Source organism: Pocillopora verrucosa, chromosome 4 (genome assembly GCF_036669915.1).
Source record: "Pocillopora verrucosa isolate sample1 chromosome 4, ASM3666991v2, whole genome shotgun sequence".
In the NCBI taxonomy this organism is placed as follows: Eukaryota; Metazoa; Cnidaria; class Anthozoa; order Scleractinia; family Pocilloporidae; genus Pocillopora; species Pocillopora verrucosa.
Window position 1 is genome coordinate 11,005,739 of NC_089315.1, and position 9,503 is coordinate 11,015,241.

At 39.1% G+C, this 9,503-nt stretch overlaps 1 pseudogene; it reads right to left on the minus strand.

Annotated features, from left to right (window-relative positions):
• Positions 1-1,527: 1,527 nt before the first annotated feature.
• On the minus strand, positions 1,528-3,767 carry LOC136280581 (uncharacterized; annotated as a pseudogene).
• Positions 3,768-9,503: the final 5,736 nt, after the last annotated feature.

Sequence of the window (9,503 nt, forward strand, 5' to 3'; positions counted from 1 at the left end):
CTTTGTTAAGTCTCATGTTCTCATCCCTTTACCTTGCTGGGCTCCTGGCAAGTCTGTACTTTTTGTGTTGTCCCTGAATTCTTTTCTCTGCTTCTGACACTCTCTCTGAATCCCTCTTTTTACCAGCTTTTTTGTAAAGGTTCCAACACTACACTATACTATGCCTCAAATTCTTCCTCAGACATAGTGGCCTTCTTCTGGGTGCACATGTTACAAATCTATGAAAGACACTCGTAGTCAAGTACCTTTCCAGTTGAGGCAGAAATTAGAAAGCTAATTCCATGATTAGCTGAGAACCCTCTCCTAGACCAAGTTCCATCGAAACTAACTAGTACTTCTCTTCAAGCAGTGTCAGAATATTCCACTCCATCTTCCCCAAGAGCAATCCTTCTCGCTTCTTCTCTGTTACTTGCAAGCATTTTGTGCACAACATCCTCGTAACACATCTTCATGACTGTACCAAGTCAATTTCGACATTGTGAAGGGTATGTTGAGAACTTCACAGAGTTTTGCAATACCTTCCTTTCCCACTCCCATTTCATAGGAAACATACACTATCCGCCTGTTAATATCCTTTCCCTGACCTCGGAACTCTATCGGGAATATTGTGACATCCGGTGGCATGAAATTCTTTCATAGCACAGCTATCACAAATGGCGTACAAGCTGCTACTCAGACCAAATCTGTCGCTTTCATTCTCCACTAACCTAATGGAGGCTAAAGGACATGAGAAAATAAGAAGATTATTTTTAAGTTTAATTGGCCTGAAGGAGAAGTTCACCGTTTGGAAACTGGTTCAAGTAGGTATGGACATAAGTTTACATAATTTACCTGAAGCACAATCTTGGCTGGCTGAGTGAATCCTCTCAACAAACTCTCGAAGACTTTCCATGTGCACGAGCCGATATCCCTCGGCCACTGGCATTTCGAAGGAGATACTCTCATCAGATCTACTTTCATCGTCACTTTCCTGTAGCTTTCTCGCAGAAACAGAGGCAAGTGGCTTCGGAATTTGCTCGATAACACGTCATCCTCACTGACAAACGTGATCTCAATTCTAGGTCTCTTCGATGCATTTTCCGCGATCTCTCTGTGCTTTGGGGTACCTTTAAAAGCCTTTCTTTCCTAGCACTACCAATTTTCTTAAGAACTCGTTGTTTTACACCTGATTTATACCCTTTAGGCATGATTATTCGATGATAAACAAACTGAAGTAATTTGGCTGTGTTCTAAGAACAAAGGAACGAAAAATCTGACTGCGTGAAGTTCGTTTACTGAGAAACCTGGCCTTGGGACCCCTGGAAACGGAACTAGGAGAGCGTTGATCCGAGAAGTCTCACGGAATAGGGTCGATTTTGAATTCGGTTTCCATGGCAACTGATCAACATTGATAGACACAGTTACGGAAATTACGTTTTTTCAGTTTTTACCGGTAGAATTAATTGAAAAAGATTTCAAAACCTTAAAGTAGATAGGTCAAACTATCGATTTAAAGCGAAAACCAAAAAGTGGTTGAATGACCAAAAATTCGCAAAAATCTGACTAGACGGCCCCCTTAAGGAGAAATTCTCTTTTGATCACTTATGGGAGTTTCAGAATTAAAAGGTTTTAATGGGCCTGCTAAATCTTAACTTCAGTCCATTTGCTGAACATGAATATTGCCCATATGGCTGCCACCCGCCATGGAGGTACAAAAGTTTGCCTCTTTCAACCCTTTTGGTTAGCATTTCAGGATAGAGCCCTTTTGAAAAAAAATTCAAGTCTGGGTAATAGTTCTTGATTCCAGCAAAGGCTTTCCATAAAAATTTTCTCTTTGAAAAGAGGCATTTCCTCACCAAAGTACACAATAACATGAATACTTTCAATATTTAAGTCTTTAGCAACATAAAGTTGGCCCTGAACTTGAATATAATAATCATGGTTTCTTTTTAGTCTAATTGTTCCATCACTAAGTTCAGAAAGAAGGTTTTACTTTTGCATGCATCTTCCACTCTCATGCCCACTTTGTTTAATGGTGATTTAATTTCTATCCCCCATTTTTCCTGGGTAGTTAGGTTTGTTACAATTCCATCCAGGCTAGCTGCTAAAAAGGGCTTATCTTTAGACTGCAAAAGTCCAACTTCATCCACTTAAACAGTGATTCCTTCCTGCTCCATCTCCTTGACATAGAGGGCTATAGCCTTTGCCTCGCTTTCTAAGCCATACTGAACAGCTTCAGTGGTAAAATTCGAATAGAGCATTGCCTTAAGTTTTTTTGTAGGTTCAACTTTGGTTTTGGCGGCCTTGCCGAAATTTGAAGCTGTTAGAAGCGATTTTCATTTTTCAATCCACAAGGGGTCTTTCTTCTGACCCCTTGTGATCCTTTCAGTTTTGATAATCTCTTCACTGGTGGCTGTTAAATTTGCAACATATTCATCTACAATACTTTTAAACCTGTGCGTTGCAATGTCATAATTGTCAGTAAAGGGTACTTCTTGTGGATCGATCTGTCCATTGTTTGAGGCTGATTAAAAGGTGATGCCTCTACATTTAGATTTGATATCGTGGAAGAGAAGGAAGGAAATTGAGGGCAAACAGTTTTGGAGGTTCTCGCAGAGTTTTTTGAAGCTAGTCTCGTCACGTGTTCTCATGTCTGGGGCCCTAGGATCAAACTTTATTATTTTTGGCTGGGTTCTTAGGTTCTTCTTACCGAATCGAATCTTTCTGATCAATACTTTGTCGATTGGCTTCGCTGCTACACTTTGATTGCGCGGTACCACCCACACTGAGAGCCGCGATGTGCAGGTTAATGGCTCTGAGTTATTTTGTAACCCTCTTCTTATGAAATCCTCGATAGCAAACAGCACTCCTCCGATGTGGTTGCATTTTCCTTTTCCTCGGAGAAGGAGGCCAGCAAGGTACGTACACGCTGCGCGTAGCACATCGTAGGTAGGTGAGAACTCGAGAATAGCTCTGTAAGGCGTTTTCTTCATAGAGGGGAGAACATTTGCCAAAGACTTTACTCTCCAGTTTTTTCACGTTATCTTCAAAGAAGAACTGATAAGATTTCAGCTTTTTGTAATGCGTTCCTTCCAACACGATGTGGCGATACTTTCGTGTGGAAACAACGAGGTAATCGTAGAGGTGAATGAAATTCATCTCGGGTAAGTTACGGAGATCGCTTGACCATCCAAGGGCTGAAATCCTTACCATAGTTGCTTCGTATTTAAAGTCGCTCTGGTTTTGTTTTAAGTCCTGAACATCTGTAGGAAGTTCTCGGTTTTCTCCACCACTCGATGGAAACACATGTCGCATCAGCAAAGCGTAAACTTTCATCACTAAGTCGGCTCTCATTCCGCCCGTCGATTCTGAATTAGACCTTACAATTTCCCTGAGATCTTTTGCTTTGAGTTTCTGGATGTCATCTAAAGACGAAATTTCTATATCGTTGTATTTAAGAACCATTTTGAAGGGAGAACTCGCATTAAAATGTGCATTAGGACGCGAAATGTTAGCAGATCAGCTGTTTGAAAGAACCGCCGGGTCAGCCCCAGCCTCGTTATCATGTGTGCGCGGTTACTAATCCAATATGGCGTCGGGAACTGTAAAATAGTCTATTATGGTTAATTATAAAACGCGGTTTTGAAAAGCACCGATACTGACCTTCACAGGCTTAGCGCTCATGGAAGGCCTAGTTAAAGAAATGAAATCTCCATTCGTGTGCACTATACACCTTATCGGCGAGCAAAGGGTTAGTATTTCGATTAGAACTCGTAAGCTGTGCACTGTGCAATATCATCTATGAGGGACAAAAGTCCCTTCAACCTATAGCCGCAAACGCCAGTCACTCGTATTTCAAACTTTACTAGAACAAACTTGACACATTGTTGAATACAGTAACTGAAAATAACAAAATTACAAACACGCGAATGATCATAAAATAACTTACATTGTATGAGTGAAAGTACTGGAAAACGACAAAGCGAAATAAACAAGGACACTTACAAGACGAATGTGACCAAACCAAAGACGAAAACATGAAACCTAGAGCTAGATATGTAACGATAATTTTCGCAAACTAGACAACTAACCAAATAAATTACGCGCGAACAATATATATACGATATGCAAATAAATATAACAAGTACAAAACTGGTAACTGACAAAGGACACTAATGAAGACGAGAAAATAAACGCCTAACACGAAACTATGAAATACCAACACTAACAAAAAATGATAATACAAATTCTTGCGCCTACACAACCTATTGTTTTACAAACCGCCAACATCCGCTCATATATCCTAATAATCGAAGAATTGGCCTTTTATCAGTTTTGTTTGATATGCGCTCTTGTCAGACTCTGGGTGGAGTTAACTTGTATCCGTCGAACAAAAACATATCAACCGATGATGGCGACCACACCGGATGATGGCAAGCACACCGGAAACATATCCCAGTTCTACGAGCAATGTTGATTTTCACGATTCTCGAATCACCACCAAAGGGAAGACTTCCCAATGAAGATCAGTGGGTTGACTTCGATGACTGAAACAATTCTTTGAATGCAGGATCTCTCATTTATGAAGAAATGATTCCGGATTTAGAGAATCAATTAGAAATTGAAGGTAAAGTTGAAAACACCTGAATACAAAGTATCGCAAGCAGTCAATCCAGTGTCGATAACTTTTCAAATTTCAAGTTTGATAAGAGGTCAGAAGTGTGCAAGTGTGACAGGTAACGCGAACTTCAATCATAATGTATCGTAACGATAAATGTAATTTAGCGTTATCAACTGAGTTGATAACGTAAATTGGCCACCGTAAGAGTTTAAAGGCAGACGTGTCGAGCGTTAGCCCTTCGTCCGAGCGATTGGATAACGATAAATATAGAGCGATTAGATAACGATCAGTGGTCTGAGCGAACATGACTTTGTTTGCCAGGCACAAGTTTGTGATCTCACCGATATAAATACAATTTTACCAAACGCTTATCGAATCGTCATCTCTGAGTCTATCTCTTATTTATGGATTGTATGTTTTCAGTCCTCGATGGAGATGTAGAACCCACAAACTTTTGATAAAAGAACGTTTAAGGCCAATTTTGTTGTTGCGAATATTGATGCGATGCATGATTCACTTCGGTTGAATTACACTTCGATAAAAATTAGTGAATTATTTCAGATTTCTTGGATTCCGTCGTTGTTTTCAATGTAGAACCCCGCCCAAAACCAGAAGGCGCCCTCACAATGGCTTTGTAGAGTGGCTCTCCAGTTCATTATCCCTTTCATTGGTTTGTGACTTATTAGGCAACATTGCACGGTTTGATTTTTCTTATTCTGGAAACAGTTGTAGCTGACAGAGAGAGAGGATTATTTTTCCTAGAATCTTGTTTCTGCCCTTTAACTGAGATACATATGTAGCATAATTACCTACTTTAAAAATTTGTTGAGATATTAATTAAAATCTGTGATTCTGTTAATTTAGTTTTCCCCTGAATAGTGAAGGGTTTAAGGTTTTCATTAGAAGGTTGAGCATTAATTTCCCCAAGGTGTTTTGCAAGACAATGCAAGATTTCAATGATATATTTGTTCTCTATTTATCACATATACAAATCTTTTAAAATGGGTCAAAGGATTAAAATTGTGACTAGTTAATATATTTTGGCTAGGATAGATTGCTTATTTGCTATACAACAAACTTCAATTTTATTAAGTTAATAATATTTTTCATTCAGTTTTTGTATCGGATCATAAAATAAAGTAATGAGATTGTATGTTGTATTGTTTACTTTCTTAACATTTTAGTATTCAAATTTCATCACGTGGCATTAAGCCATGTGCAGGTACATAAGGTACATAATTTCTGGTAAAAGTTAATTGACAGAATATTTGTGGCATCTTTTATTGACTGGTTAGAGAAAGACTGTTATATTCCTGTATCCATCACGCCCTGAGTGAGTTTCTGCAACATTTAGTGAACGAGAAGATGCAAAATTTATGCAACATCCAGTGTATGAAAGGTCACAGTATTTCTGTGATATTCAGTGTATGGGTGCTTGCTGAATTTCTGCGATACCCTGTGAATGAGTGTTGCATAATTTCTGCTACACCCAGTGAATGAGTGGTTGCAGAATTTCTGCAACACCCAGTGCATAAGTGGTCGCAGAATTTCTCCATAGAATTCTTCAAGGAGTTGAACAAAAGGAAACACCAAAAACTCTTATCATCGCTGCACCCATAAAATCTTCCTTTCTCGACATTTTCTAGATCTATACTCCACACCCCGCCCACCCACTCAATAAATCCCATCTAACTTGTGTGAGGTAATGAAAACAGTTTTGAAAAAAAATAAACCTTAAAACAAAAAAATTAGCAACATCAAAAACACTTCATTCACGGACAAAGGCTCGCTTAACTCCGCTGATAAACCGGACTTAAGGTATTTTAATCCTAACATTCTTTCTCTCATGTGAGTGATAATTATAGAAATGAAACTGTCCTATATCATAATTTTTTGAGGTCCAGTGGGCAGGAGAGTTTTAAAAAGATGTTGTAGAAACTGGGTAGTTTACGTGCAAAAGGCATAAAGCTATCACAGAGATCATCGGCATGGCCAAGGTGTTTGTCGGTAAGATTGATTAATCGACTGTGTTATCTTCATCAGTCATTTTATCACCACATAAAGCAGCCTCATAGCCCAAAAACCGAAATGTAACCTCAATAAACACATCGTAACTTAAAAAGAAAAGTCCTGTGGAGCTAGCCATCAAACCCTAATGTAATATTCTTACTGAAAAATTTGAAAGTAGTATTTAAATTTTCTCCATTTCGCGATGTAACTCAATACAGTCTTACTACCTTGCATGTTTTCTTGTTTTTTAGTGTTATCGGTGCTTTTGTTTTAGATATCTCCATTCGGTTTTGTAGGTAATTAGAGTAACTAGCAATGATTTTGGATGAAGAAGACTTCGGAATTGGAGATTATGAAATTACGTCCCTTGCGGTTATATTTAATCCTAGTGATTACGAGTTAAAGTTCTAGACTTATCAACATTCCTTGCCTTTTAGTTTGTCTTTGAACTAAAATAAGCATTGCTTTAAATCAGAGTGAGAACTGCTTACTCACCCCTTCACTTGATGTTGATTCCGCGTCATCTGCTTGAAACCTTAGGCCACATCTCCTCAAGCAGAGTTTCATCTGCCCAGCTAACTTCGATTCATCATGAATTCCAGAAGGGCTTGGACACAGTACGCACAGAAATGCAACATTGCTCCAAATGAACACGATCACAATCACACTGTTGCAGACAGACTTACACATTATTGATCGTCGAGATTCTGGCGTACTCAACTATTTGCATAGACTTTTAAGACTAAGTCGTGGAATGATATTTGCATTGTGGCTTGGTTGTTATTTGACAATTGGTTCATGCTTTAGTGTGCACTATCGAGTTATGGAGCACGTGGGAAGTTTGGAGAGCACGAAAGAAGCGTAAGAGTTGCCCGAGGTAATAGCCGAGGGCAACTCTAGTTTCTTGGCTATTGCTAACTTCTTGTCTAGCTTTTTGGCTATTGCCTCGGGCAACTCTTACGCTTCTTTCGTGCTCTTCAAACTTCCCACGTGCTCCATAACTCGATAGTGCACAGCTAAAAGCATGAACCAATTGTTTTATAATATAGCCGGTGGAATTGTGCATCAAATCCGACGCGAAAAACAGACAACAATATCAGAAGTGACTGTTCGCGGTAATCATGAATCGTGACGGCGCTGATGCCGAGTCTCCTTTTCCGTTGTTTTTCTCTTTTTCTGCCTCATTTAAGAACTCTAGCCCAAGGAAAAAGGTCGGAAAATTGTCTTCGTTTTGGGACTGGTGGGCCGAGTCTCTGTTTGTATCCATTATTGTCGCGAAATATATTATTTTTCCCCGCGCTAACAATGGCCGCTCGCGCGAAAAAAAAATTCTGGCGAAGCGATTTGCTCACGCTATCAACGTGCACTATCGGGATTTTGAGCACGCTTTCGTATACTGAATTTGATTGCGCGGCTCTGCTGGCTATGTTATAATTACATCTTGTTTCGACCCATGACAATTATTGATTGTCACTCTTTATGATTAGCTGAAACAAAGTACTTTGTCAGAGTATATATGCATGAACGGTGTCACACCATTTCTCGAACTTCCCTCTCGTTTTTGTTTCCTTCTTTTTCACCCACAAGTGTGCATGACTTTTAGAACGAACATTGAAACGAGTTATTGGCTTGAATTGATACAGAACAATGTGTAGGTAACAACATCACACATATACCATACCATGTTTCGAAATTTAATTTATTGATAACATTTGATTTTATGATTAACCGCGTGATTGACATATTAATGGCGTAATCGCTAAGTAAGTTGATCTTCAGTTTTAAAAATGAATAGACCTCGAAAACAAAGACCCCACAACGAAGTCCCCAAAAACTAAGACCTGAAGACGAAGACCCCCCTTTTTTTCTTTACTGATATTGATAAAAGATGCCATCAAACGGATCTGTCAATTGCTCCCCCTCTCCCGCGAATTAAATGCCTGTAGGAACCGTGTAATTCGGAATTCCGTAAGAAAAAAATCTCTCCAAAGGTTCCTCGGCCGATAAGGTTTTTTTGCGTGAAGCTTATTGCATTCAAACTACGGAAATTTTCCACACTGCAAAAGCCCCCACGTGCTCTCTGCTCGGAAGGTCTAGAAGCTTTGGCAAAGGGAATGGTACAAACACTGCGCGAGCAGTTTTGCCAAAATCAAATAAACACTCTTAATGTCGTGCTACACCGGCTTGAATAAATGAAGAGTGATATCGTGACACCGGCTGGCGTTTTCACAACGGCAAGCCCTGACCTTTTTTTAGAACAAAAACGGCAGAGAAATTTTGAAGGGCACTAGTTTTTTTCGAAAATAAATTAAGAAAGCAACAAAAAGGAAAAGAGAGAAAATAAAGCGAACTCCGCTATAATGTTTAATGACATTTTCGGCAAGTTATCAAAATCGTTTAGAATGTTCGACTTCCTGCACAGGGATAAGGTTTCTAAATTTAGCCCTGGACGGTTCGTCGGTGCTTTCTCCACATTCTCACTGATATGATTTATCCGCACTCTCATTGATATGCTTTATCGCATCCTCATTGATGTCACGTTCGTATCACGTTCGATTGACGCGAAGGTGATATCAAATATAAGAATGCAGATAAAGCACAGACAAACCTTCTAGATCTAAACTGAGAAAGCTTATGTATGCGCAGGAAGTCGAATATTTTTAACAACTCTGATAATATCTATTTAATGAACCGATGATCCGCTAAATTTTTTAGGGCTTTGATCTAATCACACCTTATATAATTTAAACTTGCCTCTACCTCGCGTCGTGGCCTCTTGAAAAACAATAAAAGGCTTTTTCAAATATCATAAATTCAATTTTTCTGTCCTTTAGATCTTTGTATTTCTCCACCAAAAATATCTAACATATAAGAAATTTACCCTAACCAGAAA